Source organism: Monodelphis domestica, chromosome 4 (assembly GCF_027887165.1).
Source record: "Monodelphis domestica isolate mMonDom1 chromosome 4, mMonDom1.pri, whole genome shotgun sequence".
Taxonomy (NCBI): Eukaryota; Metazoa; Chordata; class Mammalia; order Didelphimorphia; family Didelphidae; genus Monodelphis; species Monodelphis domestica.
Window position 1 is genome coordinate 354,586,155 of NC_077230.1, and position 7,005 is coordinate 354,593,159.

Sequence of the window (7,005 nt, forward strand, 5' to 3'; positions counted from 1 at the left end):
AATCTGAAGTTGAATTAAGAGAGATTTAGCTTCCAAGAACTGAGGGGTTATAATCTCATTGTTCTCTGCCCTAGCTAGAACACATCCCAGGTAATATGTTATGTTTTCAGTAGCAAACTTCAGGAAATACATTGATAAGCATCCAGAGTGTGAAGATTTGTTTTGGCTCTCCCCTGATTGTAACAATGAAGGTACTTAGCTCTTCCCTGATTGTCAAGATTTAAATTGTTACTCATGGCTATTTTTAGATTTTAATCCCCATAAGTGTAAACACCCTTGCAAACATGGTACTTAAAAATTAAGTATGAAGATCTGTCCATTTAAATCTAATCACCAAAAGTGCAAATATCCCACTTAATCATGAAGTGGGGGGTCTGTGACCCACATATGCAATAGTGGGTAATGAATCAGAATTGACTAACTGCTTTCTTGGGAATCCTAGAGCATAGTTTCAGCTGTGATTGGTAGACATGGAATTAGGGGAAGTGACACAAGAGAAAATGCCTTTAAAAGAGAGAGTGCTACACAGAGTTTGGGGAGGATTCTTGGAGTGGAGTTCAACTTGGACTTCCACTTCTGTTGGATGCAGTTCTTCATGCTTTCAAGTTGAGGCTGGTGAAGAGGGGCAGAAGTATCTGCTGATTGGATTGACACTTGGTGAGTGAAAGGCTGACTCTTAACTGCTGGATTTTCTGAAGATACTTCCCAGGTCCTTGGCTTTGCCTAGGCCAGCTGAAACTAATTCTCCCTGCCCCAGTAAATTACTTAGTGCTTAGGCTAGATATCTTACCTTATTCTCTCTGATTTCTTGCTTCATTCTTTCTATGTTTTGTAAATAAATTGTAAATAAAATATCTTTGGAATTAATTAAATTCCTTGCAACTACACTCTTAAGTAATCAAGTCCAACCCTTTAAAAAATAACCCCCTTTTCACCCTTACAAGAGGAAGGGGTCCAAAGGAGGCAATAAGTATGAGGAAGAATCTTGAATTTATATCCTAAGAGGATTGTCTTAGGAAACTTGGGATGTTTAGCCTAACAAAGAGGAGATTCATGGAAGACACTGGAACCAGCTACAAACACTGAAAAGGCTGGCAAGTGAAAAAGAAATCATAATTGATCTTTTTAAACTCCAGAAGGCAAAGGCTCCAACAATGACTAGAACTGGCAAAAGAAGCCAACTTGGGTTCAATGTCAGGGAAGACTTGCTAGCAATGAAAGCTATTCCAAAGAGGCATGGCCTGCCTTGGGAGGAAATGCCCTATCAATGTTTCATGTACCCCTATCTGTAAAGATTAAAATTTAGGGGAGACGGGGAGACTGAGGCAGGTAGAAATTAGTTTCTCTCTGCAAGGAGTATTATATTTTTGGGGGGTTTATTAAAGGTTAAAGGTTAAAGAATATACAAGTAAGAAACATGTGCCTAGGCCAGAGGCCTAGACAAAATAACCTCACATCACGCAAGAGACCGCCTGCTCCAAAACGGAAGTCCAAAAAGAGCCAAGAGAGCCTCAAAAGCCTTTGAATCAGCTTAAATACCTTCTCGATCTCGGCCCAGGTGAGATTACAAGGCATTCTGGGGAAGTGGAGCAAAGGCTCATGGGGATTGTAGTCCTGTATTCGAGTCTATTTTTTACATATCTCTATACTTTTCGTTCTTGCCATCCTTTAACCTTGACTTGCCCTTCTAAACCTTTTGATTATGTCCTCTGAGAGGAGAGCAAGGATACTTATTTGTTAAGTTTCATTGGGAAAAAATGGAGTAGTAGCTTACATTTCATTAGGACTAAAACATTATTGGGTGGTAGGATTTTTATTCTTATTCTACAGATGAGGAAATTAAAGCTCAGAAGGTTTGAGGGATTTTCCCTGGTTCCCAAAATGAATATTTTCATTTATTAGTTACTCAGGACTTAAACACTGAAATAAAAACCAGTCCTTGGTATTCCTCTTCCATCAACACCTTCAAAAGCCTAGATAGTTAGAGAGATGCAGATCAGAAAAGTTAGCAGCAGTCCTTAATATGGCATATGAGTGAGTAGAGCAGTTGTTGAGCTAGCATGAGTTTGCCCCTTTGACCTCAAAATATTTATAATAGGCAAGAATAGTACAAGCTGAAAACATGTGTGGACATTTGATTTGAATCCAAAAAATAAGGAAACTGAACCAACCAAAATTATCCATTTTACTTCCATTATCCTTTTTATCTCCTTTTAGTCATAAATTCTTTTCTTATTCACAGACCTAACAAGTAAAATTTCCTGATTTATAATTTAGCTCACTTGTTATATCTAAATGATGTACCCATTTTGATTTTATATTGATATAAGGTATAATGTTGTTCTGTTCCTAGCATCTGCTATTTTCTAGTTCTCAAAAGAATTTTTGTCAAATGCTGAATTCTTGCCCCTATAGTTTTAGATCTTAGGGTTTATCATACATTACATTACTATGACTATTAATTACTGTATATCATATACCTAATTAATTCTACTGATCCACCACTCTATTTCTTAGCCAATTCCAGATTGTTTAGATGATTACCACTTTATTATATAGTTTGGAATGTGATATTGCTAGACTCTCTTCCTTTATTTTTAAAAAATGACTCTCTCAATATTCTTCACCTTTTGTTTTTCCAAATGAATTTTATTATTGTTTTTTTCATTCTATAAAATAATTTTAGGTACTCTGTTATGGCACAGAATTAGTAAATAAAAGGAAAAATTTAATTTTTATTATTTTGGTTTGTTAAATTTTTATTTTGGCCCTGAATATATTTAATTGGTGGTCACCAGGGATTTAATCTCTAATTCCCAAAATGAATTACTCAAGTAAATTGGAATTGATGGTAGTTTATTTCCAGTAGAGGGAAGATATTAAGGAAGAAAGAAAAGGGGAGGGAAGGAAGGAGGGATAGAGAGAGAGAGAGAGAGAGAGAGAGAGAGAGAGAGAGAGAGAGAGAGAGAGAGAGAGAGCGAGAGAGCGAGCAAGCTCTGGCCTCCTCAGAGTCAGGTAGAAATTCTTAACTCCAGCCAGAGGAAAAGAGTTTCGAGATGATGGGCCTTTCTCAGAGGTTCACACATCCAGAAAGGCAAAGAACTAAGTCAGTCTTTCACTCACCAGGGTGATCATTTAAAAGTAAAGCAGTCTGAGGTCTCCCCGTGAGCTCCTCCAGGGGTCCAGTTCCTAAGCCAAGTGTCTTCACTCCAAGTTTGAGTTTCTGTCTTCCAGTCTCTCCTCAAGTGTCTGATGATTCTTCCAGTTTCTCCTCCAAGTGACTCTTCTTCACTCTAAGCCCAAGTGACTGAATCTTCACTCCAAGACAGAGTGTCTGATCTTTTCCACTCCAACTCCAAGTGACTGAATCATTCCTGATTCATCATTGTGTGCCTGTTTCCTCTATTTAAAGACCTTTTTCTCTTGGGTCACCTCCCCTAAATTTTTACATCTATCAATCACAGCAGACACACCTCTCCAGGCCTGCCCACTCAATGTATAAAATGGGTGTTCACACATTTTGTAGTTAGTTAACACCTTTTTTGATTAGTTAACACCTTTTTGTAGTTAAAATGGGTAGATCTACTTTAAATACTGAAGTAACACTTTGGGGATTAATATCTAAAAATAAACAGGGGATTACAATTTTATCTTCACTGTCAAGGAAGAGCTAAATACCTTCATTGTTACAATAAGGAGATAGCCAAATCCAATCTTCACAGGTTCATTCACCCCATGAGCACTTTCCAGTTGTTTGTATCTTTCCAGTTGTTTGGATCTGTTTTTATTCGTGTGAAAAACGTTTTGCAATTGTATTCATATTATCCTCAGTTTTATCTTGATGTGTAGACTCCCAAGTATTTTATACGCATGAAATTATTTTATATGAAATTTAACTTTCTATTTCTTTCTACTGGGTTTAATTGGTAATATGAAGAAAGAATGATAATATGTGTAGGTTTATTTTATATTCTGCAACTTTACTAAAGTTATACATTGTTTTATATAATTTTAATTGGTTCTCTAGTGTTCTCTAAGTACACCACCATATCATTTGTAGATTGATAGTTTTGTTTCATTTTTGTCTTTTCTTACTCTTTCAATTTACTTTTCTTATTACTATAGCTTTTCTTATACGATATATAATTACAGTGTTCATAATGGACATCTTTGTCTCACCCTTGATCATATTGGGAAGGTTTCTAGTTCATTCTCACAATAGATAATGCTTGCTCTTGACTTTAGACGGATACAACTTATCATTTTAAGCAAGGTTACTAGTTTTGTATTGTGCTATAAGAAATGACAAGCAGGATGCTCTCCACAAAAAACCTGGAAAGACTTACATGAACTGATGCCAAGTGAAATGAGTAGAACCAAGAGAGAAGGCATACGTATCGACAACAATATTGTACAATGAATCAACTATGAATGATTTGGCTATTCTCAACAATACAATGATCTAAGACATTTCCAAAGGATTTGTGATGCTATCCATTTCTAGATAAAAGAAATGATGGTCTGAATACAAATCAAAATGTACTTTTAAAAGCTTTATTGTTCTATTGTTTGGGGGAGAGGATGCTATGTTTTCTTTCAAAGCATGACTACTATGGGAATACATTTTTTTGCATGAGTGTAAATGTATAGCTTATATTAAGTTGTTTGCCTTCTCAGGGAGGGATAGAATTTAGATCTCAGTTTTTTAAATGAATGTTAAGTGTTGCTTTTCAATGTAATTGGGAAAGAATAAAATTTTTAATTTAAAAAAAGGAAAAGTTACATTTATTCCTATGCTTTCTAATGTTATTAATAGTGTATGAATTAAATATGTGGGGGACCTCCAACCTAGTCCAAACTTGAAAGGACTCACCATGGAAATGCAGAGGCTTTTTAAACTCTCAGAATTTTTTATGATATTCCTTAGGGTTTTCATTTTAAGATCACTTTCAGGAGGTGATCTCTGTATTCTTTCAATTTTGGTATTAGCATCTGGTTCCAACCTGTTGGGAAAACTTTAATTTATAGTTTCTAAAAACATAACATCTAGGCTCTTTAGTTGATCATTGATTTCAGGTAATCTAATATAATTTATCTATCCTCAATCTATTTTCCAAGCCATTTGTTTTTTGGATGTGACATGTCACATTATCTTCTATTTTTAAAAAATTATTTTGACTTTGTTTTATTGTATCTTGGTGTCTCCTGGAGTCATTGTTTTTAATTTTCTCAATTCTAATTTCTCAGAACCTTATTTTTTCTTCAGTCAGCTTTCCCAACTCTTTTTCCATTTGATCAATTTTACTTTTTAAGAAATTCTTTTCTTCAATGATGTTTTGTACATCTTTTCTGACTATATGGCCAATTCTGCTTTTTGAACTATGATTTCCTTCATAAAAAGAGGTGTCTTTTTACCATTTTTACTATTTACTTATTACCATTAATTGTCATCATAATTTTCATGGTGTCTTCTAATTTCTTTCCCAATTTTTTCTCCACCAATTTTATTTAATTTTTTTTTCAAATCTGTTGTTTCTCTTTCTTTAGCTCATCCAGGAATTATTATTGGGTTTGTGTCCAATAAGCATTTTCTTTGAGGTTTTGTCTAAATCAATTTTTACATCCTTTTCTTCTTCTGAGTCTATGTCTTGCTCTGCCCGTAGTAAATTTTTATGATCAGGATTTTTTGCTTGCTTGCTTGATTGATCATTTCTCTGGCCTATTTCTTTACTTTGAACTTTATGCTAAAGTTAAGCTATGCTCACCTTGTGGGATGGGGAAATATAGGGCATTCTCTCAAACTTCAGGCATTTCTACTATTTTGACAGTTAGTTCTGGGAGTTTGTAAATTTCAATATTTTCAAAGGCATATGATGCAGGAAGAGGTGCAGTCACGCTCTTCTGGTCTGTTTTCTGGTCATTATCCAGTAAAGTCTCCTAATTCCTTACATTCACAAACATTATTGCTCCTCTGGGTCCCTGATTTCTGCAAGCACGAACACTTCTCTCTGCCATGGAACTCTGACCCCAAAGTGGGTATGAACTATGGAGTTGCCAGAAAGTACTCATTCCTGTACCCAATGTTAGAACAACATTCCCCTATAATCAACTAGGGCTGAAATTTCCCAAAGCAGCAGCTGCTGTCACTGCCACCTATAAGACCCAGAAATGATGTTTTTGCTGTATAGGTTTTATTTACTCTTGAGTACTTTAGTAATAGCCCTTCTCACCCCCAATCCTTATTTTTCCCTATGTCTCACTTTTTGACTCTCCCTCTGATGGTGTTTTTTCTGAGAACCGTATTTCAAAATATCTCAGCCTCTTCCCATAAAGGAAAATCAACATTTACCAAACTAGGTATCTGTCCCAACCAACTTTTATGTGCACAGGCTTAGTGGAGGGCCTTAACCTCCATCCATCCCCAATTCCACACACTGGTGTCCTATCACTTTCCCTCTTTTCTCTTTTTTCTGGTCTGGCAGTTGCTGGGGGCCATCAAGCCACAATGTTTTGACATGATCACTCTTGGAAACAAGGAGGTCACAAAGCGGCTCCTAGGAAGGATGGAGACATTCACTCATCCCCTCTCAGTATGACTTCACTCACTAACATCCCCTTATTATTAGAATCGCTCTTACTTGGTCCCAAGAAAAATAGATGAGAGCAACATCCTTGCAGGGTGAATACAGATGTCCCACTCTGTCCCTCCAGAATTTCACCAGGAGATTCCACTTACAAAATTAAACCTAAGGATTCTTATATACCCACTTAGATAGGACTCTCTTTTCTAGGCCATAAAACTTCTGACAAGTCTGTGCTCAGAATTCCCCAACCCAAAACTGGGCCATGTTGATTCTTTGACCCTGCACTTAGCAACAGTGTTTTGTTGATCTCCTGAGGCTTCTTATCTGTTGTTAGGATCTATGGAAACATGCCTGTTGAAAAATGAAACTGTGTGCCAAGTATGGTAACCATGAGATATAAAAATAAAGCCAAGTCTGGGCG